This window comes from Myotis lucifugus, unplaced genomic scaffold, assembly GCF_000147115.1.
Source record: "Myotis lucifugus unplaced genomic scaffold, Myoluc2.0 scaffold_965, whole genome shotgun sequence".
In the NCBI taxonomy this organism is placed as follows: domain Eukaryota; kingdom Metazoa; phylum Chordata; class Mammalia; order Chiroptera; family Vespertilionidae; genus Myotis; species Myotis lucifugus.
Window position 1 is genome coordinate 85204 of NW_005872013.1, and position 17791 is coordinate 102994.

Genomic DNA, 17791 nt, shown 5'->3' on the forward strand with positions numbered 1-17791 from the left:
CCATTTCTCTGAATTCTTTCTCTGACAGGTTGCTTGCTTCCATTGCCTCCATTTCATTTACTTCCTTTTCTGATGATGCCTGTTTTTCTTTCATATGTGGGTTGGTTCTTTGTTTCACCATAATCTCTCTTCTCCAGGTGTTTGATTATGTAGTTCTCTCTCTGCTGCGTTGATTTAAAGGCATAAAATACAACACAACAAGGCACAACATACAAGGCATTGAACACAAATGTATTCATGATATTAATAACCCCAAATAAAGGTGACCCACCTGAGCGAAGATAATTAGGGGATAAAGAAGAAAAAAGAGAAAAAGATAAAAGAGAAAAAGAAAAAAACAAAAAGGAGTGCAGAAATAAGATTGGGAAAAAAGAGAGAGAAAAAAAAAGTAAGAGAGAGAAAGAAATAGAGGTGGGGAAGAGACTATTTATATGGGGAGAAAACTCTAATAGAACCGCTACTAATCCGAATTCCAGCAACAAATCCCTGGAGATGAATGCAAACTACAAACAACCACTAATATCAAGTGAGGCAAGGGAAAACAGAAGCACAAAAATAACCGGAGAAAGAAAAAAAAAGCAAAACAGAAAAATGAAAATAAAAAACAAAACAATCTCACAAACAAGCATAAAAAAACCCAATATACTCAAAATCAAGCAAATACTAGCAAAACGACAGAGAGAGAGAGAAAAAAAATTGGATAGTGAAGAAAGATAAGAGAGAGGTGTATGTGGATTTAGAGCAAGGGATTGGAAATTAGATATATAAGTAGGGTGAAATTTAGACAGTGGGTAAAAAGAAGGAATAGGGAAAATCTAAAGCAGGAATAGGGTAGGAGAAACAGGACAACAAAAGGGGAAAAGTGAGGAAGAGAGTTTTGGCTTCAGGGTAAAGTTGAGATAGAGAGAAATGATGCTAAAGGGATGATGAAAATAGAGTGAAGAACACTAATCCCAAAATAAAATAAAGAAAAAAATAAAATGACACTTTAAAAAATGGTAAAATGATAGCAATAATACTGGTTAAAAATAAAAATGTAGTAATTAAAAAGGTAAAATCGGGTGATGAAAAAAATTAAAAAAATAATAAAATAGGTTCTTAATTAAAAGGTGAAAAAAGAATTAAAATAAAATAAAATAAAATAAAATAAAAACGTGCAGTAGTGAAGGTGCTTCAGATCTTCTACTCTTCTTTTTGGCACGCCTTAGTCCTGCCATGTATTCAGGAGAGTGTTGAATTTCCCTGCGATACACTGTTCCTCCATGTTGTAAACCACAGTCCTGATTTTAAGGTAGGCTGTATTTGTTTCCCAGACTGCCTTTATTTGTATTTACAGAAGAGTCAGTTTGTGGCTCTGCCTCTGGGTGGCAGTGTGTCTGAATTGACCTCCGAGGCTATAAGTCCTCTCTATCCAGTAGGGTTTATTTTCTCTATTGTACTTGAAACTGGTTTGGGAAAGTCCACTGCCCAGAGCTGGTTCTTTAAACGTCACTCCCCACTCTGTTTCCCAGGCTCCCCAAAAACAACTTTCCCCTACAGGCTCTTCGAGTGACCCCAACTGGAAAATCCCATGCACTGGGTTTAATAATCAAACGCACAGGTCTAAGGGGAAGTGTAAAAACAAGAGCCTGAGAAGTTATTCGAATTCGCAAGCCTCCACCTTCCAGGTCTGCGTGCAGTCTCCACGCACCCACTCACCCCTGGCACCAAGTAGCTGGCAGACTGGCAAAATTCTAGGCTGCTTTTTTGCATCCAGTCCAGCTATGGGCTTATTTTTAGCGTTCCCTTCTGCCACAGCCCTGTGGGACCCCTTCCACACTCGTGGGTCACGCTGGCCCCAACGGCCGCGGACTCTGTGGGGTGCAGATTTCCCCCCATGTGCGTTCCTCTTTCCAACCTGAATTGCAAACCGCACCTTTAGGGGAAGTCTGGCCTGTCCATAAGAAGAAGCAGTGCTCATTTGAGTTCACGCAGTCGCTCTGCTTGAGATCCCTTGTTTCCAGGTTAGTAGCCGATCTCTGGATGCCGGTAACAGCCACTCAAGATGGCGTGGTCTCCACGGCTGAGCTGGTGCCCCGGGAGAGATTTCAGCCGCAGTCTCCAACTGTCCCCTTTTTCCTGGAGTTCTCTGTCTTTCCCAGCTGCAGACTGTCTCTCAGCTGAATATCCTCTGCCTATTCGGGCTGTATGTTACCCGTTTCAGCTGCTCACCCTTATCTGCTCTGGGACAAGGCACAGGACACGTCCATCTATACCTCCGCCATTTTCTCCCAATTCAATAATCATGTATTTTTACTCATATTTTGAAATACCTAAGACTATACTGTTCTAATTATCCAGATGTACCTTTGTAAATAGCTCTTTTATAAATTTTCTGGTAAGGCTGTATGTTTCTGGAAGAAAATACTTGTCATCTAAAAACTTTCTCTTTTCTGGGTTTTAGGAAAATTAGAGTTCAAGTATTAAATATGCTTAAAGGAACCAAGTGTGTGACTTTTTATTTGCATTCTTTTTTTTTAAATATATTTTATTGATTTTTTACAGAGAGGAAGGGAGAGGGATAGAGAGCTAGAAACATCGATGAGAGAGAAACATCGACCAGCTGCCTCCTGCACACCTCCCACTGGGAATGTGCCCGCAACCAAGGTACACGCCCTTGACCGGAATCGAACCTGGGACCTTTCAGTCCACAGGCCGATGCTCTATCCACTGAGCCAAACCGGTTTGGCCTTATTTGCATTCTTGTTGATGTGTTTTTTACAAGTTTCAGAAAAGTTTACGTGCAAAGGCGGCCTTAACTGATCTTACTGGCAGAGATAGTAAACATCTCCCTCCTATTAGAGCATCTTCACTAGTGAGACTGTCCAGTGACCTCTGATGTGTATACTCCACAAGGACACTAGCAGCTGGGATAGCTCACCATCTAGGGTGATGACGTGGCTGTTGAGAAGCTCAGTGTCGCTACAGGAGCAGCATGAAGTGGCCTTGCTGTGGGAGCAGGTCTGTTGTGTTGCTTCTTAGGAAGAATCATGGCTGTGGGAGGCCCTGGGATCAGGCTTCCCTGAGTGAGTTCCCTTTCAGGCCACACAACTCAGCTCTGTTCTGCTCCAACTGTGTGTTCTGGTCTGGTCCTGTCATCTTTTCTGTTCTCAGTCCAGATGTCTTTATCTGTCAGTTCATTGTGGGAGGAACTTTGCAGGTCACTCCCTGAATTAAGGTTTGTATGAGAAGCAACCTGTGTAGAAATGAACATGAGTTTTTTTTTTCTTTTCTTATCATAATTTTTTTGATAATTTTGAACTCAGTTATTCATTAGGAGCCCTTTATAGTAAGTATCTGTATTCTTAGCATCCATCCATATATCTGTCTGCAATGTGAGTTGCACAGGGAGTCCTGGGGTAAGGGATGAGGAGAGAGCTGGGGGAAGATTTTCTATCCTGGCTCCAATCAGCTATTAAGGAGATGAGGGGTGTCTGAGAAAGAATGTGCTAGGCTTGCGGAAACATTTCCATTCTGCCTTGAGATCACTTGACCAATCTCACTATTAGAGATGCATCTGTGAGGGGCAGAATGGGTGTTTGGCTAAGTGGTGAAGAGAGAACTAGAGACAAATATTTATCCCCTTTCCACACACCTTTTGAGGGGGTCATGAGTCAATGGGCAAGGAGAGACCTGCAGGCAAATTATTCCTCCCTGCTTCAACCACTGTGAAGAGCACAGTGGCTGTTGGGGTACGTGGCCAGGAAAGGCCTTGAGCAGAATTCTGTATCTCAGCTCTAGCCAGCTGTGTGGTTACAGCAGTTGCCTGGCAAAAGGAGAACGATCTGGAGCTGAATTTTCCATCCCTGCTTTCACCAGGATGTGATGGGAAAGAGGATATGAGGAAAGGGGCCAGGGAACATGAGGGGCCAGTAGAGACCTTGAGATGAATTACGTGTCCCGACTCCAGCCCGGCATCTAATGGGCAGCTGGCACCTGGGGAAACGGGCGAGAAGAGACCCGGATGCGATGTCTCTGTCCTGGTGCAGGCAGTGTGGGGGGTAGAGAGGGAGCCTGAGATCAGGGTCGAGTGCCAGCGAGTGTTTGAGAACCAGAGGGGACGCCTGGGGTGGGGTGCTCAGCGGCAGCTGCAGTCTGTGAGCACTTTCTCCCGCTGTTTCCAAGTCAGCGCTTCCTCAGGACCAGTTTCCTGGGGAGAGGCCTCCTGGTCCACCTCCTCCGGACAGGATTCAGGAGTGCACTGCTTCCCAACAGACACATTTAAAAAATATATATGTTTTTATTGATTTTTGTGGAGAAAGGAAGGGAGAGGGATAGAGAGACAGAGACATCAATGAGAGAGTCATTGATCAGCTGCCTCCTACACAACCCCTGCTGGCGATTGAGCCTGCAACTCTGGCATGTTCCCTGACCAGGAATTGAACTGTGACCTCCTGGTTCATAGGTCGACACTCAACCACTGAACCACACCAGCCGGGCCCAGTAGATAAATTAATGGAACAGAATAGAAGGTGTAGTAAGAGACCCAAATCCAAAGATAAATTTTGTCTGATAAACAGGTCTCCTCGGGTCATTAGAAAAATGTGCATTATATAATAAATGGAGTTGGGACTTGAGGCCAGCAGCAGGTCACAGATAAAAGTCTAGCTGCAGCCCTAGCATGTTTGCTTAGTGGTTAGAGCGTCGGCCCTGGGTTAAGGGCACCATTCCTGACCTGGGTGGGCTGCATGTGGGAGGAAACCGATGGATGTGTTTCTCTCAGTCTCTCCCTCTCCCTTCCACTTTCTCTCTCTTTTTTTAAATACATTTTTATTGATTTCAGAGAGGAAGGAAGAGGGAGAAAGAGATAGAAACATCAATGATGAGAGAGAATCATGGATTGGCTGCCTCTTGCACGCCCCACACTGGCCATGTACCCTTGACCGGAATCGAACCCGGGACCCTTTAGTCCACAGAGTGACGCTCTATCCACTGAGCCAAACCGGCCAGGGCTCCCTTCCACTCTGTCTTAAAAAATCAATGTAAATATTCTCCTGTGAGGATTAACAACTGAAAAATGGCTAAGCCACAAAGCTTTATTCTGGAGGGGCGGGGCCAGGCTGGAATGAGGGGCGTGGCCGGATTTGAGGCTGGAGCTGGTCTGGGACGTAGGGGCGTGGCCTCGCTGCGTGGCCTCGCTGTGCGTCCTCAACCACAGGACCCGCCATGATGTGCGGGCCGGGCGGGAACTGAGGCGAGAGGCGCCTTGAGCCTGAGGGGAGCGGAGGGTGGACCTGAGGAGGGGAAGGGGCCCAAGTGGAGCCACTCGGGGTTCAGGTAGGAGGCAGGCGGCTGGCGGGCCTGAGGCGAGTGGTGGCCTGGGAGCAGCGTGGCGGGGTCCTGAGGTGAGGCCAGCGGCTCAAGGAGAGGCCGGCGGGCACGAGGCTGAGGCTGAGGCTGAGGTGAGCCCGCGGAGGCCATGAGGAGAGGGGCACGAGGTGAGGGGGGCACAGGGGTGTGAGGCGTGAGGAGAGGCCTCCGGGTGTGAGGTGTGACACGGGGCCCCAGGGGAGGCGGCTTGTGGCTTCTTCTGCGCGGAGCCTCTGGGTGTCACTGTCCGCGGCTTGAAGGACGGTCTCTGAGGAACGGAGACGCGTTTCAGCTGCAACAACATGGCCCCGGGACTCGGTTGGTCCTGGACGCAAACAGTGTTGGCTGTGATCCCAGGTCCCGGCGGGTCCGGGTTTCTCCAGCTCCTCCTCATCCGCTGAAATCAGTGAGGATTAAAGGGGGAACATATGTAGATAGTTTAAGCTTCTGGGTGTGAAGCTTTTATTTACCGTCCAAAGGTCGGACTAAAAAGGACACAGCTGTGCCTCGTGCATGTTGATGTAGTTTCTTCCTAAGAGGTTTCCATGGCGACGCCTGGTGTCAGGAGGGAGCGTGAGCCCAATGGCCTCAGCTTCAGACCTTAAGGTGCAGACAGGAGCCTGCGGGCCCCCACCCGTCCACGTCCCATTGGTTTGGGTTTTCGTATAAACACAACCTGCCGAGTGTGCTGTGCTTTTCCTAAATATCACCCTGCCTCCCCGTTTCCCAAATCATTTGTGTTCCAAATATTACCTCATTGCTGTTCGCATTAACTTGTGTGAAAATTAATGGAACAGCATAAAGTGTTAGTAAATGACCCCAAACCATCAGTAAATTGTATCAGATACAGATGTCTCCTTAGATCAGTTGCATCAACACACCTCGTAAAATAGCTGGTTTTGGGACACGGGACAAACAGCAGGTCACAGATACAGGACGACCAGCAGGACTTTTCCTGACTCGAGAGGCAGGTGGACATCAGTGAGCCTTTCCTGTGGGACCACTTTTCACGAGCACGTCCTGCGGCTGAACCAGCACCCGGAGCGCCGCCTCCCTGTCAGTCCACTGAGCTGCGCTCCCACCCTGCAGGCTCTCTGGAGGCAGAGCCCAGGCGTTGAGGCTCGGTCTGTCAGCAACGAATGTTAAAGCTATAAAATGGGGATTCGGCCTGGCCGGTGTAGGTCAGTGGTTAGAGCATCAGCCCCATCCCGAAGGGTCTTGGGTTTGAGTCCCAGTCACGGGCATGTGTCTGGGTTGCAGGTTTGATCCCCTGCGAGTATGGGAGGCAGGCAACTGATGTGTCTCCTTCACGTGGATGTTTCTCTCCCTCCCTCCCTCCCTTCCACTCTCTCTAAAAGATCAATGAAGAAAATATCCTTGGGTGAGGATTAACAAGAAAAAGCATGTGTGTGTGAATTTTACAATTTAAAGAATGACAACCCTGAGAGGTCTGTTCTGTGTTCAAAAGAACATCACTTGTAGATGTTAGAGCCAGGCTCAGGTGAATTCCAGGGACCCAAAGCTTAGGAGTTCCCTCTCAGAACTGCTGGAATTGCACACAAAGAGGTGCAGATTATGAAAGGAGCCACTTTGGGCTAAACAATTAGAAAGAGCTTCTATTCTTTTTAGACGAAGAGGCCAAGCATGGTGAGCAAAGGAAAGACTTGTGTTGCCACCACAACAGTCTAGCTTATTATTTATAAACTAGAGGCCCAGTGCACAAAAATTTGTTCTGGGGGGGGGGGGAATTCAGAAGGGGAATATTGAAGTAATGACTGCAGTAGGAGAAGAGGGAACCTATTTCCTTGGCCACAGGTGCTGGGAGTAATAATGATGCATCCAGGTGGAAATATGATTGGGGTTGGAAGACAGACAGGGAAAGAAGAAGTCAGAAATAGACATTGAGAGAGTCCCTGGCTGGCTGGCTGCAAATACTGACTCTCCAGTAGTGATAGAATAAAAAAGTGGGGGATATCTCTAGAAGATTTAAGAGATAGGGGCAACTCTTCTATGGTTTTGACTTGCCCAGCAGATTTCCACATATACATGTGTACACGCCTATGTTTACATGCACACACATATACACATAACTGACTGCCCTCCCTGGAAGCACAGAAGAAGAAGAAGCCACCAGAAGAAGAAGCCGCCCACCTTTGGTCCAGGCGCCAGTGCCTGCGGCTGGCTGCAGCCCAGGAGACGGACAAGCCACCTGCCCGAGGTCCCAGGCTGCAGCCACCTGGAGAAGCTGCCAGCCCTGTGGTCCAGGGCGCCAGCACCTGTGGCCAAGGAAATAGGTTCCCTCTTCTTTCCCTGTCTGTCTTCCAACCCCTAATCATATTTCCACCTGGATGCATCATTATTACTCCCAGTATGCTGTATAGAGAAGGAGTCAGGATGCTGTCTTCCCATGAATAGTACTCAGTAACAAACCAATTGCATTTTAATTGGGCAATGCCCCTACCCACCCTTCAAATCCCTTCCACCATGCATTTCTGTTTCCCTTTTTGTTTGTTGGATTGTTCTGCCGCTCCTTCTCACCCCACCACCCTTGGATCATAATGTAAAATTCTTTTACCATGTCAAGAAATTATTAAAAATACAGGTACTTCTCCGAACACCGGCCGGGGGGCAGGCAAAGGCGGCCCCGGTTCTCCGATCACGGGCCAGGGCAGGGCAGAGGTGGCCCTGCCACCTGGCTCTTGCTTGCCGCCTGGGTTTCCGATTACCATCAGCGACAGGCGGCTTCTTCCGTCCTTCCCCTTTCGCCTCCCAGCATTGTGCCTACATATGCAAATTAACCGCCATCTTTGTTGGCAGTTAATTTGCATATCGCCCTGATTAGCCAATGGGAAGTGTAGCGAAGGTATGGTCAATTACCATGTTTGTCTATTATTAGATAGGATAGGATGTCTCTATTTCTCCCCTTTTGCCCCCTCTACCCAGCTCTTGCCCCCCACTTCTCTCTGGCCATCACCATACTGTTGTGTATGTCCATGGGTTGTGCATATATTTTCTTTGGCTAATCCCTTCTTTAAATTCACTTCTTTAAATTTTTATTTTCAGATAAGTGCTTATAACTGCACTATTATATATTTTATATCATTTAGAATCAAGATATTTTTTAATTGAACCCTTGTAAATTTTAGCACAATTTAATAAATTATGCTAGAAGCAATTAGGAGATTTTTCATGTAATGCAGATACATTTCAATTAATATTTTATTTTTAATTTTCTAATATTTTAATTTGAAATAATCTCATACATGTAAAAAAACTATAAAATACTACAGCATATTATATGCACCCTTCACCCAATTTCTTAGGTGTTAATAATTTAAACATAACCATTATCCAACTAACAAAATTTGGAATATATTTTTCTCATAATCTCTTTAATGTTACTTAATCCATTTACTTTGTTTTTGTTAATCTTCACCCAAGGATATTTTTCCATTGAATTTTAGAGAGAATGAAGGGAAAGGGAGAGACACATTGATTGGTTGCCTCCTGCACATGCTCTGATAGGGACTGGGGATCAAGCCAGCAACTGAGGTACATGCCCTTGACTGGTATCTAACCTCGGACCCTTCAGTTCAAGGGCTAATGCTCTATCCACTGAGCAAAGCAGGCTGCAGCTTAATTCATTTACTTTTAATGTATAAGTGTCTTTATATTTAAAGTGGGTTTTGTTTTTGATTCACCCTCATAATCTGTCTTTTAATTGGTGCATTTATGCCACTGACTTTCAGAGTGCTTACTGATAGAGTGACTGCCATATCTGGCGGCTTCTGGGGCTTCCAGGGTGGCAGGCAGGTGGCTCCTGGGGCTTGCGGGGCTGGTGTGCCTGCGGCCCGGGACTGGATCGGGTCCCGAGAGGCAGGCAGGTGGCTTCTGGCATCGCCCACGGGGGGCTGGATGGTGGCTTGCGCTGGCGGCTCATGCGGCCCTGCCAGCAGTATGCAAATTAGCCGCCATCTTTGTTGGCGGTTATTTTGCATATCTCACTGATTAGCCAATGGGAGGTGTAGCAAAGGTACGGTCAATTACCATGTTTGGCTATTATTAGATAGGATAGGACTAGAGGCCTGGTGCATGAAATTCGTGCTGGGGGTGTGTGTCCTTCAGCCTGGCCTGCGCCCTCTTGCAATCCGGGACCCCTTGGGTAGGGTCCCTAGGCCTGGCCAGCGATCAGGACCTTTCGGTACTTTCCTTCCCCGGCTGCTGGGCTGCTGGCAGCTGGCCCCACCCCTGCCGCTGCCATTGCTTGCCATCTGTTCTGTGCTGCCCCCCTCCCCCGCCACTTGTCGCCTCCCTCTGCGGGTGACAGGTGTGGGGAGCAATGGCTTGGCTGGCCTGGGCCTCCCTCTTTGGAGTGACCATGGAGCCCCACCCCCACCTCACCCCCCATCATCTTCCTGCCGGCCGGGGGCTGGGGCCTCCCTCTGCAGGGTGATTGTGGGGCAATGGTGGGGCCCCCAAACCAATCGTATTGCTCCTGCCTTGGCTGGCCTGGCGCCAGTGCGTGTCATAGCGTGGTTGTCCGGAAGGTTGTCTGGACGGTCATTCTGCTGTTTGTTCATTCAGTCGATTTGCATATTATGCTTTTATTATTATAGATTATCCCATGTTTTCCTCTAGAACACTTTCTCCTAAAATGAAAATGCCTTTGTTTGTTGCAGTTTACTTAAATAATAAAGAAAAAATAAAATTAATTAAAAATTCTACCCCAAGAGTAAAAAAAACACCTTGCTATGGGTTTAAGTATATCCCCCTTCAGACATCTATACATGCACACATTTTCTTTGTTCTGTTTTCTCTCCATTTATTTTACTGTTTTAGGTATATACATTTCAGAGAGGAAGCGAGAAAGAAACATCTATGATGAGAGAGAATCATGGATCGGCTGCCTCCTGCAGGCCCCCCACTGGGGATGGAGCCCACCACCCCGGCATGTGCCTTGGAATCAAACTGTGACCTCCTGGTTCACAGGTCAATGCTCAACCACTGAGCTACAGTGGACAGGCTAGGTTTCTGATACGGATGCAAAACATGTAAATTTTCAGCTTTTATTCCTAATATGTGCATAAATGAGTGCACATTTTTCACCATACGTTTTGGTATGTACTGTTATCATTTACTTCAAATTATTTTCTAACTTGAATTGTGATGTATTTTGGGGGTTATTTAGAAGTGTATTTGATAAATCTTAAATATTAGGAGTTTCTAGGTGCCTTCTGTTCCTGATTTGTAGATTAACTGCAATGACAACAAGAAACGTACCGTATATAATTTCATTTCTTTGAAGTTTGTTGAAACTTGCTTCATAGCACTGCGTGGTCTCATCAACTATAATTGAAGTGTGCCCCTCTGCTGCCACCTCGTGTGCAACTTGGGAATAACACCTTCGTGCCTTTCAGCAGGTAAGGTTGTTGGGTACAGTGGGTCTCAGAACCTTGACTACAGTTTGCTGCTCAGGTTGTTGAAGTGTTTACATCTTTCCTGGGGTCTTTGTGGGGGGCTATTGGTTCTGAAAGAGGTATGCTCTGTCTCAGAATGAGAGAGGTGTGTTATATGTATTATGGTTTTAAATTTATTATGATTCTAAAATTGTCTAGTTCCCCTTGTAGCTCTCTTCCCTGTACTTTGATTCCATGTTATGAAGTGCTTGGGAATTTGGATCTTCCTGGTAAAATGAAGTTATTGATCCAAAGTGATCTTCTTTAGTTATAGTTAAGCTTTTGCCTTTAAGACTTGTGTGTTATCGTATACTTTTTATTGGGTTTATGTTTGCTTAATATATCTTTTTCCATTCTTTCACTTTTGATCTCTTTGTACCCTTATGTTTTAGGTAGCTTTTAGTTTTTATAGTAGTTATGAGTGAAATGAGTTGCTTCTGTTTCAACATTTTCTCCCATTCAGTTGTTCCAACACTGTTTTCCACTGATCTAAGGAGATGTTGTTATCACACCAAATTTCCATATGTATTTTAGTCTATTACTTGGCTTTGCATTCTGTTCCATCAACTTTTCTCTTCACAGGACATTACCCAAGTTTTTAAATTACTGTAGCTTTATAACACAATATATTTTTCTATCTGGTCAGGGTAGCTGTTATTCATTCATTTGCTTTTTCAGATGTTTCCTTTATTATTTTCAAATATATTTGTATTGATTTCAGGGAGGAAGGGAGAGGGAAAGAGAGAGAGAAATATCCATGATGAGAGACGATCATGGATCAGCTGCCTCCTGCATACCTCCTAGTGGAGATAGAGCCCACAACCTGGGCATGTGTCCTGACTGGGAATCGAACATGATTTCCTGGGTCATGGGTCAATGCTCACCACTGAGTCACACTGGCCAGGCTACCAGGAGCTTCTTGATACTCATATCTTACCCCTTCTTCCCATCCTCTAGTTTTTGAGATCATCTAACAGAAATTAACATACCACATATCCTGCAGTTTTCCTAAATATCACCCATTTCACCTCCACAGTCTAAGACTCTGGTTCCCCATTTTCCAACATTTCCTGTTTGTAATATTGCCTTCTTGTCTTTGGCATTCATTTGTATGTGAGTTTTCCTTGGGCATGTATTAGATGTAGTGCATCTCTTGTAAATTTGATCATGTTAATTTGGTTATAGCCCAGCTGTTAGAATGTGCGAGGTATGAGGCAAATAATTGCTTTTTAAATCTCCCACAGTTTTGAAGAGCCGGCCTTGTGTAATTATTGGCTGGGACACAGCTAACTTCTGACACCGCTGAAGCCGAGAGATCATGGACACCTGCCAGCAAAGGTAAGCAGTATCATTACTTTTCCATTCTGTTAACCTTATGTGTGTGACACTGCAGGGTTTGGTAGGATTTTGAAATTCTGGAATTATTTTTTTCTCTTATACATTGACATTGGCATGAAAAAAAAGTATTTGTGAAACTAGCTGCTTGGACTTAGAGTGACATGGGTTCTCTTTATTGAATCATGGGTTTTTGTGCAACATGAGGATCTGGTTCAGTTCATGCATCTGGCATTTGGCAACTGAGGTCTGGTGTGTGTGTCCAACTCTGGCTTGTGGCTAATGCGTCTTAGTCATAGATCTCTGCTATACATCCAGGGTCTGTGGTTTTGGGTCAAATATGTATTCAGGTGTGTGTCTGGGGTTTTGGGTCTCTTTGGGTGTGGCTTTGTGTCCTGGGTTCTTGTGTGGAGTCCGAGTGCAACTATAGATTCAGATGCCGGTGTGTGGAATCTCTTGTTCAGAATCCTCTGTCAGTCTTTGGTATCAGTTTCTGGCTTTTGTGCTGCATAGCATGTTTGAATTGGGGGAATCGTTTGAGTTTGAGTCCCAGGGTTGGGGCATCCAGGTTTTGGTGTGTGGTTCTCTATAGGGTCCAGGTTCTGGAGTGCAGGGTGTGTGTCTGGGGTCCTGATTATGGCTATGGCATCTAGTGTCTGTCCACTGATGGTCATTGCGTTGAATTCAACACTAATAAGAGTTCCCAAGTTTATCGAGTTGTGGCTGGTTATGAAAAAGCTAGGAAAAGTCCTTGGCAAGTGGAATGGAAAATCTGAGACTCTAACAGGGCCTAGTAATTTATAGGCACAACTAATAAATCACAAAAACGTATCTTCCCTATGCTAGGATGCTTAGAAGCAAATGGGGTACATGTTCCAGACCATGTCTGGGCAGATCCACCTTGGTTCAGATCCCTTTCCAGTGACATTTTTAAAGATGAAACTGATCAGAGAATGACTCTTATCACTGTTTATGCTGTTTGTAATGCATCAGCATATCAAAGGACAGACTTGGAGAGTTGATAAATATTCTATTGAGATATTCCATTGAGACCTCCCCTAAAATTGTCACCTTTAAAACCCAGGTAAAATCTTGCCCTGGTCCGTTTGACTCAGTGGATAGAGCATCAGCTTGTGGACTGAAGGGTCCCGGGTTTGATTCCGGTCAAGGGCACGTACCTCGGTTGCAGGCTCCTCCCTGGCCCGGGCCCTGGTCGGGGCTTGTGTAGGAGGCAACTAATCAATGTGTTTCTCTCACATCGATATTTCTCTCTGTTTTTCCCTCTCTCTTCCATTCTCTCTAAAAAGCAATGAAAAAATATCCTTGGGTGAGGATTAAAAAACAAAACAAAACAAAACCAAAACAGGTAAAACCTTTGCCCTACCCATTGTGACTAACTTGGTTGAGCATCGTCCCATGCATCAAAAGGTCACCTGTTCAATTCCAGGTCTGGATACATGCCCAGGTTGTGGGTTCAACAAAAGGCAACTGATGAATCTCACCGTTTGTGATTGATATACCTCTCACGTGGATGTTTCTCTCTTTTTCCCTCTGTTTTCCTATCTCTGAAATCAATAAAACTGTATTTAAAAACCCAAATAAATAAAACAGGTAAAACCCTTAAAACAAAGGTGTGCGTTGTTCCTCACTCCTGTGTCTTCCCTTCTCTTATTTCCTGTTTTTACTTTGTTTCTTTTTTTTTAAATATATATTTTATTGATTTTTTACAGAGAGGAAGGGAGAGAGATAGAGAGTTAGAAACATTGATGAGAGAGAAACATCGATCAGCCGCCTCCTGCACATCTCCTACTGGGGATGTGCCCGCAACCCAAGTACATGACCTTGACCGGAATCGAACCTGGGACCTTTCAGTCCGCAGGCCGATGCTCTATCCACTGAGCCAAACCGGTTTCAGCAACTTTGTTTCTTCTAAGCTCTAAAGGTCCCTGTCCCTGTGAGACTTGCAATGGGGGAGCAGTGGGCAGTGGCACCTCGTCCGGCTAGCTCCCTGAACCTGTCTCCAAGGGCCCCTTGATCTTGTCTCTTCTATTGTAATCCCTTCCTTTGTTTCACTCTGTGGATGAAAACAGGCCACTTGCTAACCTGACAAGGTTAGAGGTTATCAGAACCTAGGCTATGAGGTGAGACAGGAAAAATTGGCTGCCTGGTTTTTAAATTTGGCTTTTCAATTTGCATTGTTTTCTGAGAGTTTGAACAAATGCCTTTGCTGTGTAAATGAGAGCTGAAGTAGTTCAGCTCCTAAGATAAGGGGCAGGTCCTCTCTCCAGCCTGAATGTCTCATGCTCTTAGGAAACTAAAAATCTTGGTGGAGGTGTCAGAGGTCATTCCTCATGACCTGTAAGGGCTCCACAGGGAACCTCCAACTCAGCTCTAATGAAGAAATTGACTCATCCAGGGACGCGCATTATAAAGGTTGGTCACCTAGTGCTCCCAGCCCTCACGGCTGTATTAGGCAGCTGAGGAGAGAAACCGAGGCACAGAAGAGGGTTGAATACCACTCAAGGGCTGAGAGCCTCGAAGAGCTCAACCTGTAAGCTGCACACTCGGACCCACTACATAGCCGCCCTAGAGAATTTGCTCAGACTGCCAAAGTTCAAAGAACCCCACTACAATTTACATGGGAAATGGTGCCTCCAAGGCTGGAAACTCCCAGACCCCAGCCTTCAATAATATTCCTGATAGGAATCCTATTACTGGCAAGCACTTTACAGAAATAAGGTGATTTCACTAGAAATCTCATCTTAAAATGGCCATAATGCAGGGATCTTTGGTTGCCTAAATTAAAAAAAAAATTAATACAAGTCCATGTAGGCAATAATGGTTGCTTAATTTTTCATTATCATTGAAAATTTAGCTTTGCAAACAGTAAAAATTCTCAGACATTAAATTACTGTAAATTAAAAAAATATAAAATATGGACATGTATCCCTGGCCGTCATTGGTCAGTGGTTAGAGCATCGTCCTTGTTAGGTCGGAGAGAGCCCAGGATCGGATACATGCAGACATGTGATGAGACAATGGACTCCCCCTGGAATTTCTCACAGATCAACGTGCCAGACACAGATACCGGCTTCTTCTCCCTGAATCCACATACCCCCACACAGATGCTGACTCATTCCTGAATACCTTGCAGGTATTGCTCCTGCAGCGGGAACTTCCTCGACTGAATACCTCAGCTCATGTCCCCGCCCCTCACCCAACCGCAGTATAAAAAAAGCGCCCCCCTCCATGTTGGCGTGAATCCACGTGCCCTGTCTTTGGGGGTACGTGGGTCTCCCGGAGACGCAGAAATAAACCTTTTCCTTTCCTTTCTTTTCTGATTCACTGGACTCTCTATTTCTTGCGCCGCCTCCTGAGCCACCTAACCTAACATTTGGTGCCTTGAAACCCGGGTGGCGCGAGCACTCCATTTGGCCGTCCCTCTGCGGCTCGGGGTGCCCGCCTCTCCCTCCTCGTGGCTCTGGACCCATCAGGACCTCATCTCTTCAGCTCAGCAACTTTTACCAGTTTGGCAGCATCATCGGTGAGTCTTGCCCCGCCCCCGTGCTGGTCCCATGTGGCTGCCCGCCCGAGGGCATCTCTGTCCGTAAAACGTGGCCGCGTCAGGGATTGCCCTTTCCAGACCCTTCCAGGAAGGCTCCTTCAGACCTGGGAAGGCAGGGAGATGTCTCTGCCCCACCCACGGTCCCTCCGTCCATCCGTCTGTCCGTCCGTCCGTCCGTAGCGTGGGTTAAACCGCTGGGACGCCAGCCTTTAGCCCCGCTACAGGCCACGGGTATCGAGCACGGGGAATCCAAATTCTAAACCTGACCTGAGCACACCTCTAGGGTGCCGGCTCGCTGATCTGGCTAAACACGGGGCCTGTCCAGGACCTGCGTCCTTTTTCTGTAACGTAGCATGGCCTCAGTCTGAAAACGGGACCCTGACTTTACCGTCGCACCGATCTCAGTAATTTCTGCCAGCAAACTGGGAAATGTGACCACATCTCTCTCTCTCAGTCTCTCTCTCTCAGCCTCTCTCCATCTCTCCTGCGTCCCCGTCCCTCCCCCAAAGTTCTTTCCGCCATCTCTCCTCGCTCTGTCCGTCCCCCTCCCTCCGGGCTGTCCCTACGCTTCCCCCACCGTGCACCACCGAGCCCGCGGTGTGTGCGGTGCGTGTGGGGGTGGGTTCATGTGCTGTGTGTGGGGCGCGGCGACGGCACCGCCATCGTCTCCGCGTCCCCCCACCCCCTCCACCGGAGAACTCCCCCCAACTCCCCTAGCAAAAGCCGCCCGCTCTCCCGCCGGCATAAGCCCCAGTCTGTCCACACTCTCCCCTCCTCCCTCCCTGCTGGACTCTCCTCCAGCCACGCCTTCTCCACCGCCTCCTGATCCCGCCTCCCCTCTTCCGCCCGCCCCGCAGCGGCCTGAAACTCAAACTGCCTTTTACAACCCCATGCCCCTGCACGCCGCCGCCGCGAGCATTGTGCCCCATTCCCGGTTCCACCGCCGCGAGGTCTGTCCGTCTGCCTGCTCTGCCCCCACCGCCGCTGCTAACGCCGTAGCCGTTGCGGTAGCCGGAAACTCAAGTCCCCTGCCGTCCCTCCCCTGCCTGCCTCCCCAGTAGGCACACAGGCGTCCACAGGCTCCACCTTCCTTCTGTCCCTGAGCCTTCGTTCTGCCCCGCCCCTGGGAGGTTGCGACTTTAAACCGCAATTGAGAAGCACCTGGTGTCTTTCTCCGCCAACCCCACTGTGTGCATCAAAGAATTCCAGTGCCTCTCCCACGCCCACCCAGGCCACCTCTCCTGCGCTCTCCCCTCCCCTTACAGGCCTGCCTTAGTAACCTGTACCCCACGCAGTGCCCTCTCTAAGTTCTAACTGCCCGCCTTCCACTGTGGGCTCTGCCGAATCTCTGCCCCCATGACTGCCAGCACTTTAAATTCACAGATGGCCGGCCAGTTCCCTTTGCAAGAGGTTGCAGCTGGGCTCTCTTCAGACCCTTTTAACCAGCAGCTTTCTTCTCCCCTAGAGCCCAAATCCTGAGAACGTTAGCTCCAGAACAGCCTCTTCCATTCCTGCGCCCATTCTACCCCTGAGGGAAGCAGCAGGGACTGAGGGCATAGTCTGAATCTATGCCCCCACTCTCTAAACCCGACCTTAAAGGTCTTTCTTAGTCCTCAAACCCAGGTCCGAGATCAAGTGAAACAATGGCCTTGAAAGTTCTTAATGCCCGTGAGGAGCAGGCACAGTCAGAATGGCAAGCCTGCCTTCCACAGAAGGTGGACCTGCAGACACGCCTTAGTGGCCCTGTGGTTGACGGCAGCCGCCACGGCCCCAAGGGGGCTGTGAGCGGTGGGGGTGCAACGAAAGGAACGCCGCTACCGGAGAATGCTTCAAATGCGGAGATGAAGGCCACTGGGCAAAGCAGTGCCCCCGGTCCCGGGCTCCAGGCAAGCCCTGCCCAGCGTGCGGTCAAAATGGTCACTGGAAGAGTGACAGCCCTGGAAAAGTGGCGGGCCTTCTACGCCTCAGCGTGGGGGGGCCGCCCTTCCAGGCCATGACCACTGGCCATGTTGAAACTGGCTGAAGACTGAAGAAGCTCAGCCTCGATGACTCCAATCACCCTTGCTGAGCCTCGGGTCACAATGAA

General features: G+C 47.6%; 1 long non-coding RNA gene across 3 annotated transcripts in view; it reads left to right on the forward strand.

The window, feature by feature from the left end:
- Positions 1-10382: 10382 nt before the first annotated feature.
- The window catches only part of LOC106695230, a 9897-nt gene continuing 2488 nt past the window's right edge, over positions 10383-17791 (forward strand). For 2 of the 3 annotated variants that reach the window (XR_002827239.1, XR_002827240.1), the window contains exons 1-2: positions 10383-10769; positions 12050-12143. This is a non-coding gene — a long non-coding RNA (uncharacterized LOC106695230). Of the gene's footprint in view, positions 10770-12049; positions 12144-13447; positions 13564-17791 lie in introns of those variants that run through there. The other variant, XR_001346303.2, reaches the window with a different exon arrangement.